Genomic DNA, 26,719 nt, shown 5'->3' with positions numbered 1-26,719 from the left:
TCAATATCACATTTGTAATTGTTGATATTTGGAGAAAAACAGCGCTGTGTAATATTGGTTAACTATATTAAATGATATAAATATAAAAGATATACTGGGGCATTTTTGGCCCTTATCTCGAATTCTGGGGCATTCTAAAGGCATTTTAATAGACTAAATCACGTGCAGTGAAAGCGTACACTCTAGCGCACTAGTCTAACCTAAACTCTTACTAGACTACATCCCGTAGTGCATGCGTGCGTGGGTGTGTTTTTGTTTGGTTTTATAAATTGAGCGACATACTCGATAATTTCAGATCGGTAAATCAACAATTATGATATCATAGACATAGACGATATATATCGCACACCCTACAGCACTGTCCCGATCGGGCAAGTGACCGTTCTGTCTACTGTCCCGAGCGTCGTTCACACTGTCCCCGGGCCATCGGGCGGTCCTGATTGTCGAGCCCTGATAGGGATGATTAGGAGGGCATGATGATGGACAGAGGCCAATGGGCAAATTTGGCCAGGATGCCGGGGTTAAACCAATACTCTTTTTTTGAAGGACATCCTGGGATTTTTAATGGCCACAGAGAGTCAGGACCTCGGTTTAACATCTCATCCGAAGGACTGTGCTTTTTAACAGTATTGTGTCCCTATCACTATATTGGGATTTTAGGACCCACACAGACCACAGGGTGAGCACCCCCTGCTAACACCTCTTCTAGCAGCTACCTAGTTTTCCCAGGTCTCCCATCCAGGTACTGACCAGGCTCAACCCTGCTTAGCTTTAGTGGGCAACCAGTCTTGGGCTACAAGGTGATGCCACATTTATCCCTCATGTTGAGATGAGAAAATAGGGCGTCAAACTTCAAGTAAATCAAAGTAACTAAATCAAGTAAAATATTCATAAAATATTTGCGTTGCAGGTGTTATGAACAGTGTTAGGTTTACACCTGAATCCTTCAATTAGTTCTGCTGATACAGTGACAGATAACAAAGCCTTTATTCATGCCATAATCCTCTTTCCTTGTTTTTGAAATGGAAAAATGAGAGAAACTCAAACAGATGCATATCACTGGGAAATAATAAACGTGTATCCCTGTAAAAGGTTGGATTATTCAAATCATAACTATACACAACTCCTCTGTTTTTGACTCCATGAGGCTGATTCATCTCAGGTGTCAGATTAGTTCTGAAGGATTTGATATTTTCTCCACATTAATTCAATTCCAGACACTGATTTTTAATTTTTTTTTTCAGTGTTATCGATCAGGAGGTTGATGTCTGAACCAGATCCGTAATCGAATTAATGATAGAGTTAGTGATCAATACTGTCAGACTGAAACCACGCTCCGGGAGAGTATTTGAAGGGCAGATCCTGTCCAGACACTGCCGATGGCTTCTTGTGGAAAGTAGATCAGTGTTTATCTGTCCGGTTGCATTGATTAACCACTCATATGACGGTTACATGTTTTCAAATTCTGTATGAGATACAAGACTGTCTTGATAGAGGTAGAACACAGAGATAACATAAATGTGTTTGTGCAATATGATGTGTTTCCTTAACACTAAAGAAAGAAAAATAGCAAATAATATCTCTTCAATATCTCAGATGATTTTCAGGGCAAATAGAGGGTTGCTTAACCCTGTGAAGCCATTTTAATAATAATAAAAAATAATATAATAAAAAAAGTAAAACATTTTTTTTTTTTTTAAATTAAAAGTTTGAAAATGTATCAGTTTATTGAAACTTTAGAAAAAAAAACTGAGGTATGATATTTGAAACTTACATTTTAAGATGATTTTTCTAAAACATGAGAGGTAATCAAGTAAACTTAAGTTGCTTCATTAAATTTTCATCTTAAATGTGTTAAGTAAATGTTCATCTTGAATTATTACTAACAATATAACATGTATACATTTTACTTTATATAAATCATTAAAGATTTCACCTGAAGAGGGTAATGTTATAGGCCAAAAAAAAAGGCATTTTTCTTTGATCATGTTGATAACTGAGATGCCTTCATATATCAAATTTGATGCTGTAGGTTTTATAGGGTTAAGCCTCTAGCTTCTCAGATGTTTCTCGTGTGAAATGCACCTGAGTCTCACATGAGTCTCTTCTAGAGATTCAGTGTCTCCAACTTCTCAATATGAGCTCAAGCATTTCTCATCAAATTCTCCCAAGAACAAATTATCTGAGCTGTTATCCACATTCATTTTGTTGTTCTACACATGTGCAGTATGACTATTGACTCTTGTGACTTTTTATTTTTCTCTTGTGCGAATTTTGGGAGAAACAGCTGAGGTCAAGTGGATACTAAAAGAAAACATAAGTAAGAAATCATGCAAGTCTCCTGAGCTATAAAATGTAACTCTGAGAAATTAGATTTACATGTCTTGGCATATACAGTATTTATGTGCTGAAGAAACATACTGTACAGTGTATACTGTTTTAATCAATTATTTTTGACAGTGCTTGCGTTTTTTTGTTTTTTTTTTCTTTTTCTTCACATCACATGCTTCTCTCTATATGAGCTAATTTTTCACATTTTTCTACACATCCATGATGCTGCTGTGTTCTGCTCATAGTCTCAAGTCAATGACCCAACCAGACTGACTAGCTCAGTTCCATCTCTTTTTTCTCCTTACACTAGCTCACAGGGATTAGAGCTTCATTCCCACATTCCACGTCAGCCATGTTGAGAGGCTCATCAGAGCAGCTCTGTGTTGCTCTTCAGCATGCTATCAATCTGCTCCTCCTCCTCTCTGGGATAATCCACTCGTTCAATGGACCAACTGGAGCAGCCAGACACAAACCAACAGGCTGTGAGGAGCCATCATCTACTAACGGAGTCCATTAAAAGATTTGTGTTCTCCTGAAACATTGCAGTCAACATTTGTTGCTCCTGTGAAAAAAAAAGCAGTAGAGCTGGTCACCATGTTGTGTTTCGGATGTTTGTTCCCTAGTTCCTTAACTAGCTTTACAAGTAAGACTCAGGATAGATCAAGCTGAGCTTCAAATGAATATCCTGTATAACTCTTACATAAGTGATATTCTTGATAAGAGTGATACCTTTAAGAGTTTGGCTTATTGAGGAGAGATACTGTATAAGTTTTAAGTTATAAGTAACTTTTCTGGCCATATTTAGAATCATTCTGGAATATCATGCAGACTTGCAAGGTAAGCAACCACATAGAAGTCTGCTAAAACAAACAATACAGCATAAGCACATAAAAAACACTCACCAAACTGTAGTATTGTTTTTTTGTTTGTTTGTTTTTTTTTTCTTGACATTTTTTCTTTTTTTATTGTCTTTTCATCTTTTGACAAAAAATATCATTTAAATGTAGGCAATTTTTTTTTTATATCATTGTCATTTGTTTTAAATGATTTAACTTTGACTAAAATGACATCTATTTTTAGTCACCAAAAATATGATTTTAGTTGACAAGAACAAATAAGTGCAAAATTAGGTGTGTTTTAGTTCATTGTTATGGAAAAGCTTATTTACAACGTGACTTAGACATTCAGACTAGAAACTTAATTCAAGTTCACTTGTGCATTTTCATAATTTTTGCAGATTTAAGTGATATGTTATGTTCACATATGTCTAGGATGCATTTGGGTGAGTTATTTAGCTTGATAGTAAAGCGTTTCAGTTTACTGGTGTTCATTTGTATAAGCCCCCAACATTATTGACTATGACTGGATAATTTGAGAAGCTCATATTTTTTCTAGATTTTTCTTCTTTCGTCTTTCAAAAACACTCTTAGTGAATTATAAATATCTTGCTGTGCTATTTTTTCTGTTATAGTTTTGTGAACTGTGCTTTAAATATAATCATTTAATTATTGGTGCACTTTTTCTTCATCTCAACACCATCACAGAAACCCTTTGTTCATTTTCATCAGTAATTTCTCTGGTGAGAAAGTTTGCACAGAGTGTTTTGCACAGGCAAGCACAACATGTAGTTTTATTCATGACCTTGCTTGTATAACATTGTTTTTACTGTTCCTATAACTTCTCTCTGTTCCAAGAAACAGGCAATACGTTCTGGCTGCCAAGGCAGAAGAACATGTTATCTTTCAATCGGATTACTAATGAACCATTTTTCAGAATTAAATATTTCCCCCTTTGCTCTCTCTTTCTCTCCTCTGCTCATATGATAAGGCGTCCTCTCATTTAGTACAGTGATAACTCACTGAGGCATGTTAACCGCATCCCTGAGCGCTTCTTTAATTGACTAACTTTTTAGTATCTCTCTCTCGTTCTCAAGTTATTTAACATTCATTTCACTCACAGAAAAGCGAGAACTGCCAGTATATCTCTCAGAGACAGACCCTCAACATCAAATCACACACACACAACACAGAGCTCGGTAACAAAATTCCCTCTAGTGCAGACACAATGTGCATCAACAGCACTTCGCCTCTGTCAGTCTTGAATTATGTATTTTGTTTGATTTTCCCACAGCGACGACTACACACATGCATGAGGGTGAGAGAGAGAGATGCTATAGATCTTGATTACAGTGACACTCATCAGAACACACATGCTCACATAAACGCTCTTGTCAATAGTGAGATGTTAATGTGAGCAATGTGAGCGAGAGAGCCGTCCTGGTAATTAATTCCAATTCAAGGCCTAAATGCTTTGAGGAGAGATAACTGTGTGCCGCCATATTGTAGAGCGTTAAGATCTGCCTCTCCACTGCCTGCATATTGCGCTGCTGAAAGAAGTGAAGAGGACAAGAAAATGTACAGAGGAAAAAGCTCTTTTAAAAAAGCAAGTGAGCTGCTCTGCTGTCTTGTGTCTGAACAGATACTTTCTAAAGGGAATTTCACAATGACGATGAATTGTAGAAACAAAACCAAGTCATTCCTTATCAGTGAGAATCTGTGATTTACAGTGATGCAACAAAGCTGGGCAACTTTATGCACTACCAACAGCAAAGAGATGGAGAATGAGATATTTTCGTTAAACTACCATTTAAAAGTTTGGGGTCTGTAAGATTTTGGAATGTTTTTGAAATATATCTCTTAGGTTCACCAAGGCTGCATTTATTTGATCAAAGATACAGTAAAAATAGTAATGTTATGAAACATTTATTACAATTTAAAATAACGGTTTTCTCTTTTAATATATTGTAAAATTAAATGTATTCCTGAGATCAAAGCTGAATTTTCAGCATCATTATTCCAGTCTTCAGTGTCACATGATCCTTCAGAAATCATTCTAATTTACTGATTTACTTCACATGAAACATTTCTAATTATTATCAATGTTAAAAACAGTTGTGCTGCTTCATATTTCTGGGGAAACCCTGATGCAAAATACTTTCTCTTTTGATCAATTTAATGCAATCTTGCTGAATAAAAAAACGTTTAAATTATAGTGTGATACTAACAATATTTATTTTAAAGGTGCAATAGGAGATTTTCTACAGAAAGATTTTTTTGTTATATAAAGTCTCCTCATATCCTGATAGCAATCACTATGTTAAACAGTCTAACATTTTTATAAATACATATTGTCTGTGGAAGGCGTAGGACCATATCCAATCTTTATATTCGGTCAGAACGAAATAATATGATGTCCTACCTGCCTGTCAATGTAGGCTATGTTTTTACATACCCTTAAGCAGCCTGTTTGTGTAGACTTCATACGTCATCAGCACGTTTCATGCTATGCAGAGTTTATACAGACACAGACCTCAGTCATGCACCACAAACAAACAGCAGACACATTTTACAGTTCCTACCGAATCAAAACAACAAGCTTATGCTACACCATAACTACTGTAATTAAGAGATGGCAACCCGTGATGTTCTAACCAGAGCAGTTCAGTCCTCAGACTCGAAATTATGCATTTCCATGTCAGCAGTATCAACACCAAAATTAATCTGCAGCAGTCAGGTACAAGCTCTCTAAGTTGTTTATGTTCGTTATTATTGTAATGTTGTGCTTTGAGACACGGGGCAGTTTAACGTCGTCTCTTGTGATGTTTTGCCTAGAGTGTGTGTGTGTGTGCATGTGTTTTGAGGAGGTGTGGCTTTGGGCGGCGATAGGTTAACGTTAGCATTTCCCAGATTTCCTACTTCACCTTTAATATAATATTAAAATGACGTTTTCATTATATTTTATTTATTATTTTATTTTATTTTTTTACATTTTTCCCCTTCACATTAAATAAAATTTTCTGTTTCAAATGGAAAAATTGGAACAAGCTGGACATTTTACAGCTATAATGTAACTCCATGAATTTATAAACATGATGCAAAAGATTAGTGATTACCTTGTACTGTTTTTTTTGTTTGTTTTTTTTTGTACTGATGCTGCACTCACGCGGGGCGTCAGCGTCAACGCTTGACGGAGGGCGTGTCTGAAGCTTGTGCTGACGCAACCGTTATAGTGATTACAGCCAATCACATTACTTTCCGGTGTTGCACAAACGCAGTTGGCTGCGACTGCTCTAGGGTATTTGCATAGGGCGATTTGATTGGATGACGCCTATGTTGCCGCTTGAAAAGTTGAAAAATCTTCAACTTCTGCCGCTTTCAACGCGAGTGAAGCGACGCGACGGAACCCACAATTTAGCTCGGCAACGCATGACGTCACCCATTCAAAGTAAACGAGAAGCGTTAACGCCGGCGCCCCGTGTGAATGCAGCCTGATGCTTTTAAGTCATTTCTGTCACATCTGTGTTCGCCAGTTAGTGAACATTATCTTGGTGACAAATTAGCTGAGTTAATGTATTGCAGAGCCCTGATTATGAAATATAAGTAGGGCCTATATCCAATTGACATTTTTACTTGTCAGAAATGCATTCTTGGCTTACATTCTCTGTAAAATATGCATGCGATGTTGCTTTGGAATTTGGCCATAATTTTAATTTTGCTGCCTATCCTTTGGAACAACTTGGGCTTTTGATGCCTTTCAAGGTTTTCATAGTATTGAAAAAAAGATTTCTCACCCTGCTGTCTTCCCTATTAAAGCCGAGAGCTCTCTCATGGGTCCCCATCTCTCTGAGGAGGGACCTGCTATGGCCACTGACCACATTGTTATAATAGACAGATTTATGTGCTTGAGGGACTCGTAAAGCTGCTCCCTTTTTCCTCCCACGAGTCACATCACACCATACTATTATAATCCAGCTGGCAGATAGAAACACTTTCGCTCTCTTTTTCTCTCTGTAAACGCACTCGTGCATAAGAGGAAATACAGGTGCATTTTAACTGAGTGTGAGACAACATCATGGACAACCCGTCAGCCATCACCTTTTATTCCTGTTATACTACACTTCTAGCTCTAATGGTGATAGATGTGGCACTCTTGTGTGCTCATGCATTATAACGAGAAGCAGGTGGTGTGTTTATTCCCCAGGAAGTGTGTTAGTGAGCGTGCATTTGACTGATATCTTGTACATCAAATGAATCAGATATGAGCATGAGAGCGCACTGCGCAGGTCACGACAACAAACCCTCCCTGGACACACATTCAGTGTCAGACAGGTGAGCAAATAGCCAGTACTCTGTGAGGTCAGATACCTGGAGAGGTTAATTACTGTTGTGTCCCGAGGCCAAACATTAACCCAAGTCACCCAAGGGCCACGGCATTTACACTAGTGCCAACACGAATGGCTAAATCCTCTGAGGTCACGCGATCACTCACTCAAAAGGTCATAACGGGTGTCACTGTCACAGCTTCTCAAGCGCAAAGTGCCTATTCCCAAATGTTAGTGTCAGGGTATTGATTGGTGGCAGACGGTATCATTTAATTGGTTGACGACACTTTCTGGCCCTCAGCATTTAATCACATGCGGTGCATTTATGAGATGCTTCTGAAACCCCAATTAATCAAAACACAACAATCAATGAGCAGCAGTTTGTGTGAATCTTAAACTATCTACTTTAGGAGCAACTCCCCCAATTGCTGTGTGACAAAAAAAAAAAAGTTTGTTTCACCATTTTAGGCATCTGTTATTTGACAAAAGCCTTCTAGCATTTTTGACTTTGATTCTTTCTGTAAGCAGAGATTAACTGTTAGTAATGGCTTACTGCGTTTGTTTTGGTGAACGTGATTTCACAAGTGCAACATGTTCCTGGGTCAATATCTTTGTTGATCCTGGAACAACATTCCAATCAACCAGTCAGATCTGAGGGACAAGTTTACAGTTTATGTCAAGTTTAGGCTTACAACCAGGGTTAGGTGCTTCTACATCAGTGCTATTCACCTACCATTTCTCTCTGATTTTAAGGATAAGTTATTGGTAGGATTAGGTTTGGGGGTAGGAATAAGGTTAGGACTACATTTTCGGACAAGAATGATGATCAACAAAATATGTTGATCAAGGAACATGTCTTACCTGGCAAAATCATGGTGACCATTGGTTTTCCAATACATAATCAAAATGTGCATGCAATTACAAAAAAATTAAACTTTTAAAAAATAATTTGAGTGTTGTAAAGCATTTGAACAAACTCCAAACACTAAATATTAAACTTTGGCATGTGACTCGTCCTGCAGCGTTATCAGATTTTCACCTATTGGATGATAAAACAGGTGAAACCTGAGTCTTGACTTGAGGGTTCAGGATCTTTTCACACAGCATAGGAACAATGATGGCTTGTGGTTTTTAAAAAAAGAGGAGGCACACTAAATTCTAGTGGTCTGGAGATCCCCTGCCGAGGATTATTATTAGCAGTAGTAGTAGTATTATTAGCGTAATTCATTTAAATGCCTTTTTACTCACTTATAGACAGAAAATTTAAAGAAAAGTACTCATACAGCAAGATAATACGAATATAATTTCACTCACTTAGCCTATCACTTGAAGCAAACATCCATCCCTCCTTAAATGTCTTTGTTAAAAGAGCACGTTAGGCCGTTTGTGCAGCTGGCTGCTGTATTTCCAACTTAGCCATGGAGTCTTCCTTCATTTTTTATTTGTAGACTGTTTAAATGATAGCATGTAAATTTGTTGGCGATCAAATATTCGATATAATTACTCTCCATAATTAAGATACTTGGTACATTATTAGCGCAGCGGTAGCAGTTCAAACTGATATCACGTTATTCATGTAATTTATGTCTCTATGATGATTGGTTGATATACCAAGGGAGGCTTGGCTCCCCTGCAATGTATTTTTTATTTTTTTCAACTCTCTTAAGTGCTGAATGTAAAACACTCGATGGTGATTGGCTATTTTTTTTACCAACTGAGGCACAAGATAGAGCCCGGCTGTGGGTGTTGTAATGACATCGGCAGATCCGGCACGTTCGTGAAAGAACAGCGGTGCTTTCGATTTCAGGAACATGTTATGGTGTTACAGTGGTGAAGTTACAAACAAAAAATACACATTCTGAGACATGAAATGAAATGAAAAACTGGGAATTTTATTAACATTAAATCATCCTTCTCCTATTTTCTCCTCAAAATTTTAGGTAGGCTGTGCCTCCCATGATGAGCTACTACTGCACAGGAAAAAAACACAGATAGCAGCCACACAGAATACCCTAAGGAAAAATCTAGTACATAATCAAGTTTAAAGTAGTTTTAACCTATGAATGCAAAACATGAATTTCATGAAATATTTGTTCCTTGTTCCGTAGTACTGCTGAAAATGTCATATTTATGTCATACGAATAGTATTGATAACTGAATTACTGAATGCCCCAAATATAAGATGGGCCTGATTATAAGAAACAGGCTTTTTAAGGCCAAATCGTGTATTTTATAAAGGATTTTTTTACAAAGAGAAGATGCTTTTATTTGAAAATAATTTTCATATAGCATATTCTTCATATTTTAATTTTCACATTTAAAAATAAACACTTTTTGGCATACCATAAAAATAACCAGTAACCAATCTGAATTATATAACAATTAGGCTATCCATCTCATAATAAAAACCATGTAGCCTGCCAAAGTTTCATTAACAGTGATATCTTAATGTAGTTTTGCAATCTGGGTACCGTCTTCCGTTTTAAAACCACGGGAAGTTTGGTCCTGTCTGCAAGGCGTGCAAACATAACAGTCACACGGCTAGCTAACGGTAAGCTTTTCTTTGACTGTTAGCCTTTTAAGACTTTTTGCGCAATCTGCTAACATTACACTCTGACACTCTGTATATCTTGGCACACTTGTTTTAAGCGTATTTGATGCCAACTATTGTTGCGGGTGTATTATTGACATGCAAAATTCTAGACCCTGAATATAAGACAAACCCATTTTTTTCAGATGTATTTCTAAGAAAAAACACATCATTTATTGGGAACAATACGGTATATCAATACTAAGAAAGTCTTACTGTTTGGAATGACATGAGGGAGAGTATATAATGACAAAATTCACATTATCATGGTGAACAGTCCTTTTTCCAGGTTTAAAGACTGCATACTCTTTCCTGTTGTTGCTGTCGGTCTGTTCCAGTGTAAACATGAACCACAGCTGATAATATAATATAAAGTCATGATTGTCTTGTGTTGGTCTCATGATCCGTTAAGCAGCAAAAATCAATGGTGCTGGAATAAGACTCGTGGGATGAGTATAGATCTGGATGGTTGATCATAATTTATGTAATTGCCAGAATCGCAGATTCAGTTGCGAAGAGCCTGGCGGCGGAACGTGCAGTTCATCACATCCTGGCGTCTGGGGCTCTTTTGACCGGGCGCACTGAAGCACTGGGTCACCCATGGCTAATCATTAACTCATTATTGTGTATCAGGCTGTAGATCACCTTTAACTCCAGTGCATTTAGAGCTCTGACAGTTTTATGGAGGCTTCAGAATACGTCTGTACAGAGCAATAAAACACTCCAACTCAGGAATCCTGGAATGCTGTGGAAATGTGATGGCATGAATAGGCTGTGGTCTTTCTGGCTCGTGTTCAGTGATTCAGACTTCCCAGCACTCTGATTCCTGAAATGCCCAATTGCGCTAATCACTCGAGGTGTTCTGCTCTACTGGGTCATCTGTTCTTCTTTGTAGGCTTCAATGGCTATGCTACATCCTTCACTAACCTTTGATTGATTTCTGATTAATTTTTAAACCCTGCTCATGTTCTGAAACCTAATGGCAATTTCATGATCCACTTGTATGACATCATATTGTATACGTGTTCAATTGACTTTAAAACAAGAAGTCAGCTTCTCAGAAAGTGTAAAGAGCAGAAATCATTGCTCATAATCCTTTTAAAGGGTCATGAAACATGTAAACAGATGTGTATAGGCTGCACATCATTGAAAACACTAAAGGTGCTCATTAATGTTATTCATAAGTGAAATATAGTGAATAGTTATTTTTGCATTTTTCGATTTCTGTCTTCCGGTTTGAAAAGCTGAGTCGGAGCAACGTCACAAAATCTGACGTCATCGTGTACTTTTGGCCCAAGTTTGGGCACTGTCGAATATGCTGTAGACCGTTTCGAGCGATTCTCGACATATATTCATGACAAAAAGCTCATTTAATCCAATCACTGCGCTGTAGTATGCATAAGATTATAATTGCGGTATTATGCATGAGGGAGTATCACTTTTCTAGCCTCAGTCTCTTGTCATTCAGAGACATATCGTTGGTGTTCGTTTCCTCAGTGCTACAACACAATGTGTTTTCCTGAGACGTGACCAGAGCAGAGGTTTGTGTGCATGTGGATTGTTTTGCTGTAATGTACCAGTACAAATGGAAAATATGTTCGCGTGAGATCGCATTACAGTGGAGAATTCAAATGTCACAAAAGTTGGACTCATTCACCTCTGCCTGATCTAGCTGCATTCAAACACGCGAGCCGTAGGCTATGTTTCCCTCAGCACAGCAGCACGTGTGTTGTTTGTATTTTGCTCGCGATGCGGTTAGAACTGGAGTTTGGATACTAACACATGAAAAATACGATTATTATGATATACACGCGGAGTGCACACATGATCGGTTTCAGCGCTGAGCTTCACGTTGTGTTTAACAACACTAGCCACGTGGATCCTAGCTCATACAGAATAAAGTATCTGTGTTTAAAGTTTTTATTTCACACATTCTCCTGCACCAAACATTAACCAGTATGGTGTATGCACACATATTTCATCAAGTCTTCTTCAAATGAATTATATGTGCAAACTGGACACTGATACAGTGGTGTATCTGAACGCGATGACACAATAATTCTAATAGACAAAGACTGATTTTGAGAGTGCAGTGCTCGTAAACGTAATCAAAGTAGCCTATTATTAGCCATATTAAATATTCTTTCGCATTTCTCCCTTGTGCTTGGGAGTTTGTTGTCATTTTCTCTGTGCTCATATATTAATATTCATCATTCTGTATAATGAGTGTGTTCTATGTCTCTGTTTCATTGGTTGTTCTCTCCTCTCTTCTCCCCCTTTTTACACTCCCACTTTTCCAGAGCTTTAAACGCCCATTTTAACAGACTTTTTTGAGCTTTGAGGTGTGAACGACCAGGGTAAATCAGGGGAGTTTCATGACCCTTTAAACAAAAACTGACATGCATGCCAAGCACTTTCAACAGATCCAGGAACAATTTCTCTTCCAAATACTTCTCTCCTCTTCCACCTTTTCACCTCATTTTGTGATGTCCTGACTTGCCCTTTAGACATGACCATTAGTGAAGATCATGTACAATGGCCTCAAAAATATTTGCACTCTTAAGCCACACTTAAAGTCAACATGAAATCGAAATGAGGTCTTTTTTCTATGTACTTGTTCTTATTGGGAGTGATTTATTGGTGCACGCTATTTGTAATCGTTCATCAAAATGTAATAACTAGCCTCTAAAACTATTTTCCTTTTTGCCTGATGTAAACCTTGAGTTTTTCATTTCATCCACTCATATAGAAACAACTTGATCCTGTCAATTGCTGGGGCAGAATTCACATCTTAAAGGCCTGTACACACCGGGACGAATATCGTGCGCGATTATCGCTGACGTTTAACGCCTGTGACTAAACAAAGGGCGCCAATGTGAGTGTGCACACTGACGCGAAAAACGTGAGGCGTAAAAGCGTTATTTTTTAAAAAAACGCCTCGGGTTTGTTTTTTTGGTTTGACGCGCTGCGTTAAAAACTGGCAGACCAATGAGATTGGCGCTTTTGTTCACATGCCTGAAGATGCTGAAGTTACAGTAAAACACGACTTGGTGGCGCTCAAGCACAAAACGGTCTTGCCGAGCACACACTGATACCAAGACAGCGAAGAAAACGTAAGTAGACAAGAAAGACCCCTACAAACTATCCCTGCATCTCAAACAGCTCCCTAAATGAATGTGCCTGACTCCCTGATCAGTTCCCCGACTAGTGAACTAGGGAGAGCTGATTGAGAGGCACGCAAATGGGTGCTCTGCCACTTCTTGGCCACACCAATAGATGTGTATTATTTCTGTATTCTGTTTGTTTGATTGTTTTTTTTTTTCTTTTAAATTCAGGAAATATAGTTGAGAATGTCTATTTCATAAATATGTTTATTTTCACTACCGTTTCTGACTACCATCTCTCATATGTAATACATATGCCATTTAATATCTGCATTTTTATCTTATTTAACTTTATTAATATCATAAATATGTTTATTTGCACTACCGTTAAGTGCAAGCACCACATACTGTCAGGGAGTTAAATTGCATGTTCACTCTGTGCATCGCCAGTGAAAATCGCTTGGGTATGAACACAAAAAACATCTCGAAAAACGCTGGTGATAAACGCTTGCGATATTCGTCCTGGTGTGTACAGGCCTTAAGGCGAAAAGTAGCTCCTAACTTGCCAGTTAAGGAGAAACTCTTAAAAATAATGGACGTGTCAGTCCTAAATTTAGGATTCCTAAATTTTTGCTCTATAAGAATTTCATAAAAAGAAAAGTTAGGAGTAATCAAGAGGACTCCTAAGTCACTAAGACTCACCTAATCACAAACGATCCTAAAATAGTTGTTTGCTTCATAAATTCAATAAATATTTTGATTTACAAATTTTAGTCTGCATTGACATAACCTAAAACATTCATTTATGTACAGGCAAAATGCATCGAAAGATGGAGAATAAAACATTGCAGTCAAGTTAAAAATAATATCCTATTGTCTTTGCTGATAGCCTTGTGGGCAGCTCAGGTGACCTGAATTCGAATTCCGGCTTGTGGACCTTTCCCGATCCCATCTTCCCTTTCTCTCTCCCACTTCGCTTTTTGTCTATTCACTGTCCTATTTTAACAAAAAGCCAAAAAAACACCAAAAAAAAAAAAAATCTTTGAAATAAAAAAAAATTTCTGATGTTGCATTTGTTTTTCACTAATTCACACTTAGAAGTGATCGAATAGAGTAAACAAGTAAAATAAGCATATTTGGCATGCTGTCTGAGGTGATCAAGGGCTCTGAGCTTAAAATTTAGATCAAACCCAGAGTATTCCCCCCATCCTGGGAATAGGAACCAGCGGGGTGGCAGAGTGATACATATAGGCCTCCTCTTGAGCTGATTAGATACACCGTTTGAACGTTCTCCTCCTGAACTTTGTTTATAAAATATAATTTGTCTCATGAATTCTGCAATCTCCCGAGATGCAGACATGTAAGAGGCTTACAATTAGCTGAACATATACTTGTTTAATTAGTGACACTTAGCCTACATTTTAAAATCTTTATTTAAATATGGCAACATGATACAGCGTTCTACAATATTTCTACGAATAAATCGCTGACAGAGACCCCTCCCCATCAGCCAATCACTATGGGCATAGTTAGTAAGCGTGTTGACATCATCCATAGCAATGAGGTCAGCCCCACCCTTTCTCTTAGCTTAAGACTTCTCTCTATTCCTTAGTCAAAGTTGGTCTCAGCAGCTTTGTGAATAGGTTTTAAGAGAAAACTCTTAGCTAAGATCTTTTACTGCAATTTAGGAGAACTCTTAGTGGTAAGATAAAATGTTTTGTGAATACGAACCCTGATGGATATAATCAATTCCTATCCTACTTTTTTTTTTCTCTCTCTCTCATTGAATATTCATGTTTTTCTCGCAAGTAATTATAGAATTAAGTGGATTGCAAGCTTGTGCTGCATGTTCATAATGAAATGTATCTGTACTGTTGATGTATTTCATTACATAAATAACAAATTATCCAAAACATGCATTTAGTTTGATAATAGTGAACCAAATGCACTTTTTAAGCAAAAAAAAAAAGGTTTTTTTAGATTATGAAACAATTAATATAGTGTCATGTTGCAGATTTTATGTAACGCAATGACATTTACAAATGCATTTATCCAAAGTGACATTGCATTTAATGTATACATTTAATCAGTTCATGCATTCCCTGGGAATCAAACCCATGACCTTGGTATTGCTAGTGTCATGCTCTTCATGCATTGCAAGTGAGATGTAATTGTCTGAACTCAGTGCTATAAAAGTTCAGCAATAAACCTGCGATGCACTCATCCTGTTCTGCTCATATAATATAACAACCCCAGTTGCAGATGACTTACATCTCAACCACAGAGCACAGGAGGATTTCTCCTCTCAAATCGCTCTGTGTGGTCTGCATCTCTGCTGCTGCTGCATTTATCACACGCTCCTACAATCTCTTTATCTGTCGTTTTCACCCTGTCATTATATGCAGCACAGTTCCATCTCTTTCCTTCCCTTATTAGTGTAATCACACCATTAACTTCACTGTTGATACTTTGCACTGGGGGCCAAAGTTATTTCGTAAATCTTTTATGGCCGCACCACAGGATGCTGCAATAGTGTGTCCTGAGGGGCTCATCTCTTCTCTCTTGTTAGATTTTTATCTTTAACTCACATACTCATACACATTTTCAGCTCTCTCTCTTTCTCTCTCTCTCGCCACTAATAATTAGTTGCTGGGGTGTTAAAAGTCCTTTTTTCCCAGATACCCCTCCGGCCAGATAATCCTGTAAGTGCCACACACCACAGTGCTTTCCTCAAACAAAGATTAAAAAAAAATGTTATCATGCAGCACACTGGGCTCTGTATGCAGAAAGAGAAGTTCTGCAACACCCTCAGGAATGACTGCAGCAACCATTGAGATCACGGTTGTGAATCAGTCCAAGGTCAAGATCTATCTCCTTGCTTTGTGTTATTGATTTTTAAGTGGGTATTGCCTTGACGTGCCATCCTGAGTTGTGTGTGTAAATGGCTTTTTTGAGTTTTTAAGTGTCATATTGAATTGAATTCAGACTGATAATTGAGGAACAGTTAACGTCATAAAGGACCATGTGAATATATTGATATTTTTCAGCCTTTTGGCAATACTCCATTTATATCTTTTTGTATTTACGGTGAAGTGGCTTAAAATGGTGCTTTTTCAGTCAGAGGAATCATCGCTTCAACCAATTAGATTTAATGTCAGTAAAAAGTCTATTTAAAATAGTCATGGCATCTTTTCAACACTGTTTTCACTAAATGAACACAGACAAAATTATATTGAATAATTTTCATTTGATTTGATCCACCAATTTAACTATACATTGTAATGAACAGCAATATTTAACTACATGTATTTTATTTCAAAAATGTAATTAATGGAAATGGACATCTTTGCTTGATGACACAACAAGTTTTTAAACCAAATTATTTTGGAAAAGACAGTATTAACTGATTCACAAATCAAACTTACTGACTGAATGGCCAGATAAAAAAAAAAAAAAAAAATAGAAAGATTAAATTGACTGTGTTGCTTAATCTCCAGAAAAATCATTGCAAATATATTGTGAAATTGAATTTATATATGACCCACCTGGGCATGATGATCACCCTTTTCCCAGGCATTATGATTTTGAAACTTTGTGTTTGGATTCGATATGCATTACTGTGTGCGTTCATGTTAAAAAGTAAAAGGAAATGTGAACATGCTTTAGGCGCCTTAATTTTCCTCAGTTGTCTCTGTAGAGACAATGAGCCTCCAATTCCTGCCTTTACTCCAATATTTACGGCCTCAGATCCGTTTCCCTTTCCTCAAATTCCTGCCAAGCACAAATCTCCCTCAGCCTCTCCACAAATCTCCTAACATCGCATGGCGCTTGAAAGCTACAAATCTCACAGGATTGCGTAGCTGCAGGGCGACCGGTGTAGCCGAGTGTTGCACCTGGCTGCCAGTGATGAGCTCTATCACTCTACATAAACGAAAATTCCTCTTCCTGTCTGTCCGTGCATGCCATTAGCTAGAAGATGAAAGCTAGTCCCTTAAAGACATGCACACCCTTGACATATAGGATAGCTTGATGCCACATATACACAACCAGGCATGAGTTTGGACACACTTGAATAAATTTATATTTCTCATCTAAAAAACTTTTTGATCTAAAGGCTTAAATGTTTGAAATTAGTTTTGTGAGCAAACATGAATTGTAAAATGCATAAGTTCTTTATAAATATATTAAAATAGATGCATAATTATTATTATTATTATTAACAACAAAAACAGTAATAATTAATATTAATTTTTGTATATTTGGAAAGAAAATTATGAATGGGTAAACATGTATTACTGGTGTTGTTGTTGTTGTTATTATTAATATTATTGGAACTTTTTTATTATTTTATTTTATTTTATTTTTATGTTATTTTATAAATAAAAAAAAAGTGTTTATAAGATGCACCTCCTAAAATACGTTTTCTTTTGTATCTCATGTTTTGGACTACATAATTCACATGTTGTATTTCATAGTTTTCATGACTTTACTGTTATTCCAAAATGTGGAAAATATAGTCATAGTAAGGAATGAGGTGTGATAACTGGTAGTGTATATCCAGAATTAAGTGAGACACAGATGCCTCATTAGCATTGCTGATGAAAGACGGTCCCCTTTTTAACTAAAGATCCACCAGTCTTGGCACTTCTTGTCCTTAATGAAATTTGGATGCACTGTTTGTAAAAACCGAGCTGGTGTCTATGACTCACTCTGCGTCTCCTTCCCGTGGGGAGTGGGCGGATAACAGGGGAGATAAGAGAGTGCTGCCCCTCGAGGGTGCTCCTCCTGGAAGATGAAAATTTCATCCTTTCCCCTTCACACCCCCAGAGTCTGCTGGGAGAAGATATCATTCCTTCTCTGCTCCTTTCTTTCTGCCTGCCGCTGTAAACACAGCTGACTTGGTCCTGCATCAGAACCAGAGAAAAAGAAAGGCTTTGCTTCTCTAAACCCTGGTGAACTGCTGATGTTGCTAAGCTAGCAACCTGACACTGTAATAATCATGAAAAATGAAGCTCACAATAACATTTGGGCAAAATAGTACATTTTAATAAGATGGAATTATTTTCATTGTGACTATTCAGTACTGAATAACATAATTTTCCCTTGATCTTTGATTCAGATTTAAACAATTTAATCACTATCTGAGGAATCTGGGATTGTCTTACCTGCAAAGGGATACAGATTATGCTAAATTTTGGCCAAAATGAAATTTTAAGCAGCATTATTCACTATCTTCTGTTGTAAACAGCCTAGAAAAGTGCATATGATGTCTACTTCACTAGGGTTTGGAACAGAGCCATTATGCCAACATCAAAAGTTCTCCAATGTAGTATGTTTCTGAAGCATCATTTTGATGTTTGATGTTCCTTTAAAGCAGTGTTTCCCAAACATGTACCCCTGGGGGTACATAAAGTGACAGAGGGGGTACACAAAGAAAATGTTGAGTTTTGCCGTTCATTTAATTCTACCCCACATTAAAATAACATTTAAACTGAGCACGTATTTATAACAGGCAAAGTGCCATCTCAGTTTATTCAAATTTTCATAAGAATCTTGACATTTGAATTATAACCAATTTTCAGGGCTAAAAATGATATGGTTAGATAATAGTGACACTCTTTGTAACAATATTGATGTGATTAAATAAACAGCATGACAAACAAGCTCTCAGAACTGCCACCCTCTTATTTGCCTGATTTTATTCACTTAATTGAATATCCGGCAAGAAATGGTCTTTTTAAATGGCAATGCTGTTTAGGAAAGTACATATGCATCAGACTGATGAACTTAAGTGCAGCTCTTTATTAATATTCAAAGAGCATTGATTTTCTAAGTGTATCTCAGATATTACTGCTGCTCTGGCCCATGTTGAAGGGTTTTCTGTCAAGGCACAGGAAATGTCTAGCAACCAATTTCTCCTCTGGGATTATAATAGATTATCCATCAATCCAGGAGTAATAAAGCAAGTGCTCTTTTGAGCTATTAGACTATCAAACACTCCTACAAATAAGTAACAACATGTTGGGACTGGAATTACAGCAGATGAACATGCTGCATTTATGTGCAGTTACAGTGCTCAGTGTAAATGAGTACACCCCCTTTGAAAAGTAACATTTTAAACAATATCTCAATGAACACAAAAACAATTTCCAAAATGTTGACAAGACTAAGTTTTATATAACATCTGTTTAACTTATAACATGGAAGTAAGGTTAATAATATTATTTAAAATAATATAATTTAAACTAAATGAAAACTGTATTAGAGCTGGTAAGTGATTACAATTTTTAATCTAATTCATTTAATTACATGATGTAGTGATTAATTAATCTAATTCATCGCAAATTTATCGTACATCAAATTTAGCTGAGAAATTGTCCAAAAGATAATTTGAAGTAATTATTGTGTAAAACATTAAATAGACATTATAAAAGGTAGAATTAGAAAGAAATATTTTATTTGATTCAACAGAATTTATTACACAAACTTTTGGACCATGAGGTTGAGTAAATGATGACTGAATTTAAATTTTGAGGTTAACTATCTTTTTTTTTATTTCTTTTTTTTTTCAATATGGAAATTGTTTTATTAATCTTTTATTCTATATTTTTTTTTTTATCAATATAGAAATATGAAATTGAGAGTAAACATATGGTTTCTTAGAGAAGTTAATTTAGCCTACTGAAGGCTACCAAGAAAGCTTGGTTATATGTTTATTAAAATTAATTCACAATATGTGCATGTTTATTATTAATGTGGGGGGCGACATATCACGCAGGCTCGATAGCACTGTACGACAGATGTATCTTTTATTTTCTTTTTCCTTTTTTATTCCAAATATTCACAAACTTGTTAATAGCCTGTCATAGGCTATATAGGTGCTAAGCACCCACGGAAAAAATATGAGATATTCTACATTCATTTTAACCAATAAAAAATGACTGCAGCTTTCAGATGCAACATTCCTTTCATTTTTATAGTTCACTTGAGGCATTTACTATGGCATTTTTTAATGACGCATGTCAATGTAATGTGCAGCACGAATCTCTCCACAAAACTCACGCGCTTTCAAATATAGTGTCATCATGGCTCTACTCTGGCTCAGATATTGGTTATGGAGTGTGAGCACCAACTACCAGAAACATAAATCGGCACCTATTGTCAAATATTGTGAATTTGATTTGTCGTTTAAATCATGTTAATTGATCTATAAAGCGCGATGGGTCCTGCCACCACAGCCAAAGCAGGAAAGCATGTTTGAATTTATCAGTGAACGTTCTGATATTACCATATGCTTCAAAGGGGTCAAATCAATCACCTTTCGCCTTTCATATCTTGAATTTTATGGACATTCTGAATGCATTCTTTAGGCTATATCTTGTTGCCCTGCATCATATTCATCATTAGTCAATTATGAAATGTCAGATTACCAATGTAGGTCTAGGGGCGGGGCAAGTACGTTAAATGCATATATATATATATATATATATATATATATATATATATATATATATATATATATATATATATATATATATATATATATATATCACACATCACATTTTTTATATACCAATCGCATTCAACTCTTGAATTTAGACCGAAGCGAGGACTTCTCTCCATCCTGAAGATGCTTTTGAATCAGTCCGTCCCTACTTTTCAGTTCCTGTGTAGTCATGTCCTGTCCACATGAGGAGTGATTCCTGAAAGAAATGAACTGACCTTTGACCCTTCATTTAAACAAGCTTGTCATCATGGAGAGTCTAGCTGGCTGCTCGTATCATTTGTCTTTCAGTAAAGGCAACTTGGGTCTTTAGAAATGCACGCTGCGTTCAGTCCACGCTTTGTTTTCCCAGCGTGCTCTTCCTGCAGGAATGTTCAGGAGAGCCTGCAGGTTGGGCACGCCGGAGACGGTTGGCTGGCTCAATTGTAGCATCCACTCATAAGCACAGTCTGTGTTTTCTTTGGAAAGGCAGAGATGATGGGGTGCAGAACGGGGAGCAGCCTGCTGTAATTACAGTGTGTGCTGAAGCAGAGAGACTCGTGTGTGCCGAGCGTCACAGTGTTTGTGTGAGTGTGTTTGCTGTGTGCATGTCCCTAAATGCTCGCAGTTTAATGCGGTGTCGGTGAGTCTGTCAGCTCAGTGGTTCTGTTCCAGACTCATGATTTCCATAATAAGAGGGAGAAATGGCATGCTCAGAGACGGAGAGACGTTTCCGTCTGCTCAGCCTGCAGGAATGTGGAAGCGCACCTTCAGCTCCCGATCAAATGGTGTTTGAGGGTGGAAGCTGTTTGTCGAGCGCCAGCGGCTCCAAACTTTCCTGCTGTGGTGGCGGAGTAATTAGTGCTGGTCTATGGGTGTCTCTCTCTGTGGCGTTTCCATGATTATTTTCTCTGTGGCAGAGTGGGTGTGTTGGATAGCAGATGTCTGCTTTGTGTGAGCATGATTAATTAGCCCGGGTTCGGCCAATTACATGATGAGCGCTTCTGGTTAATAAATGAATGCATAATCTTAATCATGAGTGAGTGAGAGTGTGCATGGGGTGGCTTCATTGGAAAGACACACGAGAGCCCTCACCACACAGGCTATTAACACAGACAAACCCCTAGACACACACTCACAGTGTGAACCTGGCACCACGCGTGTGTCCTCCAAAGGCTAGAGGTGTCTGTGGTCGTTGAAATGCTCTCCCGGGACTCGTTGCTGCTGAAGCTCATTTACTTCTGTTCCAAACCACTTTATTAAATTAACACAGTGACATCATTTATTGTGTGCGTGTTAAAGGAATAGCTCAGCCCAAAATGAAAATGACTCAATCTGTGCTGTCACTGCTGTATCCTTATGACCATAGTGAAATAAATCATATTTTACCTGAGTTATGAATGCGTGCATAGTGTGTTGAATGTTTTGCAGTAAAACACTCTATGCCACCAGTGCTATTTTAGTATTATTTACATACCTGTTGCATTATAGAATTTAATATTTGAATAAGCTTTTACTTTTGTTTTTATTTTTGTTTGTTTTAGACATTTTGTTATGTGATTTTGTCAATTGTTTTGCTTTTGCTTTCGGTTTTAGTAATTTTAGTAGTATTAGTTTTCTTTTATGTTTTTTATGTTTAAAAAATATTTATTTTATTTTATATTTTAGCAAAATAGGTCATGTGTTGTGAATTTGCAGCCTGTGTTGTATGTTAATGCATTTAAAAGCAGAAAAACAAGAAGAATCCCCCACGCTATCAACTCGCAAAACCATAAAAAAAATTCTATTGGCAACGTTCTGATCGTTTGATCTTCATCAGGCATCCTGCCTGCGGGATTCTTCTTGTTCTTCTGAATTTTGACTTCATTAGTCTTCTCTCCTACGCACCTATCTGTGACCTACAGGTGTGCGACGCTAATTGATCAATGCATTTAAAAGCAAAAAATAATGACAAGAAAGGTTTTTTATTGAGTTTTCCTCGCAGGTTGCAGACAAAAACAAACATAAAGAGTTGACTAGTGTAATCTGATTCTTGAACAGATGATTCTTATGAACCAGTTCTATTTAGTAAATTAGAAACATACATCACAACCAGTGTAGATTCCAGAGCAAATTACTCTCATGAATCAATTATTTTAATGAATAGTTCAAAAACATACAAAAACAGACAAGCATGAATCACTCTGAAGAATTAGTCTGACAAAATGTAATCTATCAGAGCAGTTATTGAATCAGCATCTCTCAATTCTGAAGTTTTGTCTTCCTGACAATAGCCAGGTTTCCATCCAAGGATGTTTTTTTGCGAAAAAGAGTTTAGCGCTTCAAAATGTTGAGCGATATAGCTGATGGAAATGCCATTTGTCAATAAAATTTCTCAAATGTCGACACAATCTTTTTCCATTTATCTTTAGCACAAAAATTCTCTGTCAATACTTCAAATGTGGCAAAAATTGGTTTGGAAACACTTTTTGTTAAGAAAAAGGGCTTTAACACAAATAAATGTGGTGTCACATGACAGAATTAGCCTATACGTGCAGAGTCCGCGTTCGTGGTGTTGCTCCCGTTAAAGCACCATTTCTTTGCAGTTCAAAGGTTCATCACAAGGATGAGGAAAATAGGCTCTTGCAAATCTCTGCAGCTCAACAATAGTAAGCAGGGTGTCTGTCAAATTAAGGAAGACTGTTGGAGTTTTCAATGCTGACAAAAAAAAGAAAAAAAAGAAAGGTAAAATAAAATACAGAATGTTACTTCTGTATCTGAATAATTAAAAGTACTGTTTCGATTTCATGATTAGAATTGATTCTAGGCCAGAGTCCTGCACGTGTCCTGTTTGATAAACCCGCACCTGCAGTTATTAACAGTACACCCGACCCGATATCCAACAGAAACACTCATTTTAGCCCATACACGACCTGACCCGTTGACACAAAAACCGTTGCCTGACCCGCACCCGCATTAAATCTCCTACATGAGGTAGACAAAAATCATTTTCTCAAAACCAACATTAGGCATTCTATGTCGCTGCATTTAATTAAACATTGCGTAAAACAACACAAGTAAAATAATATAAAGTTTAGGTCTATTTAACTGTAGGCTAAGCTTAAAATAAATATTTTAGCAGATTCACTCAGCATTTAAACGCGGTTGTCTTTAATGAAACTCAGCAGTGTTTACCTGGCCGCTGGTCCTCTTTGTAGCAGTGCAAAACATATTCTAAAACAATTAAAGCCTATATTAAATACATAAAGTGAGCAAAGTGCACCTCTTTAATATAACCACTAGCTTTCATTAAGATGCAGCGCAATTGGCTGCAATGCTATGCGCTGCAAATCCTGCTGTAATTAGAAGCCTTTAATGGTCTTCAGACAGAACGTGATCACAAATAAGCACAGGACCATTTGAAAGCAGCTGTCAAATGCACCGAATTGAGTTGGAATAGCCTTGGCTATTGGACCCGCAGTCCACCCATGCCTACCACGCGTTCGACCCGCACCCAACATGTAAATATTATTCCACCCATTACATAAAATTTGGTGGGTCACCCGTTGGGTACCCGCCCACGTGCAGGACTCTAGGCTACATGAGAAATCAAAATCATAAACATGACACTTTTTTTAATATAATTTTATAAGTGCAATTTATTCATATAGAATTTTATCTCAAACAAATTAGGAAAATAAAGTTTTTGACTCCAAATTATAAAATATAATTTTAGAAGTGTTACGTGACAATAAGCCTGAGTTTAGCTAAGCAGACCATTTAAGAAAGTCTAAATACACAAATAATTGTTTTTGGTCACAGCTGCATCTGTCTCTGAAAGAAAAAAAAAAAAAAAAAATCATCAGCAACATCAGCGTTTTTGATCGGTTTCGACTCTGAAATAGGCCTGTATGATTTATCGCGATTAAAACGCACACGACATGGCAAAGGCTCTGATTATTTTATGCACAGCTTGTCAGAGCTGTATGACTCAGCTCTGTATGACTGTATGTGATCAGTAGTAAATGTGTCTCCATCTGAAAGCCAGAGGGCGCTCTCGTGCAGAAACTCTAAATATGCTCTTCAGTAGAAGATACGCTTTGATTGATTAAACATGACTAATAAACACACAACTGCCTTATTCTGTGTAAGAAGCCACATCATCTCAGAGAAGGATGCTTAACTGTCGTTATGAAGTGAGTTTGGAGTAAAAACATGTTAATAAATGTTGTCTTTTGTTGGACAAGATGTTAATAAATGCTTCTCATGTCTGTAAAGATGTTTGTTGCGTATTGCTTTTTCAAATGTACATTATAAGTGACTCAAACTTGCAGTGCTTTCAGATGGATTAGCATTTGGAGCCATACTTCATTGACAAGCTGTGCAATAAAAAATAATAGCAGCCTTTGAGATTTCATAATCGTACTAAGAATCGCGTTTAAGTTCAATGCTCTTTTTCGTGCAGCCCTACTCTGAAACCAGATCGAGTACTCTTGCTTTGAATGCATTCCCAGCCACGTCAAACCGTGACTGGCTTGACTACATGTTCAAGGCGTTAAAGATTAAGGCATTAAATATTTCACTGTACCAAATTTTTTTTTTGCATAGCCTACAGGATAAATGAGCTGCTCCGTGTCCAAACCTGCGCTTCGTCAAATAAAGGCAGTAAAGTCCTGTCAGACAATGTCAAATACTGGCGAATTTCAATTGTCTCATTCCATGTACATTTTACAAATATTTGGGATGCAAAAGGGCTGATTTTTTAGTGATATAACAAAACTTATGCGACAATGCATTTTTTTAGGGATGACATCATTACACACAGTTTTATCGGTAAAAGGCCAAGTGGATGGAAACAGCCTCGTGACAGCAAATTTTGCAAATATTTTTTTGCACATATTTGCTTTCTCGATAACAAACATGACAAAAACTGGATGGAAACTTGGCTAATGTGTCGTTAAAGATACTCAATTGGAATAGAGTGCCTCAGGGATGACACATTTTTGTAGGCAAAACCCGGAAGCGAGTTAGCATTTTAGGACTTCTGGTTCCAAAGCCGTCAAGTCTATGGGTTTTTTGAATGGGTTTTTGCTAAATCGCCTGAAATAAGGACTGTGGTTAACAAAGCCTCTAAATACTTTCACGTTTTGATCTATGACATAAAACACACCAGTTATAACCCACTTGTGATTTTTTAAACTTTTACTGTCTTAAAATCGGCGGTTGCTAACAAATTGCTAAAAGGGACTACTTCCTTTGGCGGGGACTTTAGACGTCATCATTAAAAACGGGACATTTGGACAGCATTTCTCATGAAAAAGTGGATAAGTATTCATAACAGCACAGATCATATTCAGTGAGCATGTTTATAAATAAAGTTGTTTTGTAAATAAAGTTTGAGGAAGCTTGGTGGTGACGATGTTGATAGTCGTCCGTTTATAGCCTACTGTTAGCCTTTTATATCTGACGACTTTATTTAGGCTTCAAAATCTATAAATGTTGTGTTAACTTGTAAAGATTATCTTGATAGACAAAATGTGTAAGTGTCATAACCCTTTGTTAAACACAGAGCTTATTTTCAGCGATTTTCCAAAAGTCTATGGGAAAAATGCATAGGCTTTCAGTCAACCCGTGTGCCGCTAACTTCCGGGTTGGCCTACAAAAACGCGTCAGCCCTGGGGCACTCTATTTTGGAAAATCTATACTTCCGTACAAGCTCTCAAATATGATTTTCTTTTTCACATATTTACACTGCTGTGTCACATTATTTTCAGAACACAATGACAAATTTTTGGCTATGTTCCTCACAAAAAACTATTGTATAACTTCAGAAGACTGACCTCATATAAAATACCTTGCTCTTGTAGTGCTAATAATGATGTCATGTTTGAAAATTTAAAGATTACATACATTACCATGATGCTTTCTGATGTCATTCTCCCATTGTTTTAATTTACGGGAAGATCATACTGAATTATGGGAATGTGATGTAATGCTCTTGGAATGCTAATAATGAGGTAATGTCTTGGCATGTGGTGATGTCATGTTTGAGGATTTGAATTGCTTCAAAT

General features: G+C 37.1%; 1 protein-coding gene across 5 annotated transcripts in view; it reads left to right on the top strand.

Moving 5' to 3' along the window:
• The window catches only part of ptprfa (protein tyrosine phosphatase receptor type Fa), a 274,429-nt gene that overhangs the window by 75,545 nt on the left and 172,165 nt on the right, over nucleotides 1-26,719 (top strand). The window lies entirely within an intron of this gene.

The sequence above is a fragment of the Chanodichthys erythropterus genome, chromosome 21 (assembly GCF_024489055.1).
Source record: "Chanodichthys erythropterus isolate Z2021 chromosome 21, ASM2448905v1, whole genome shotgun sequence".
Lineage (NCBI taxonomy): Eukaryota > Metazoa > Chordata > Actinopteri > Cypriniformes > Xenocyprididae > Chanodichthys > Chanodichthys erythropterus.
The sequence above is the reverse complement of the archived record's forward strand: the minus strand, read 5'-3'. Positions and strand labels throughout refer to the sequence as shown.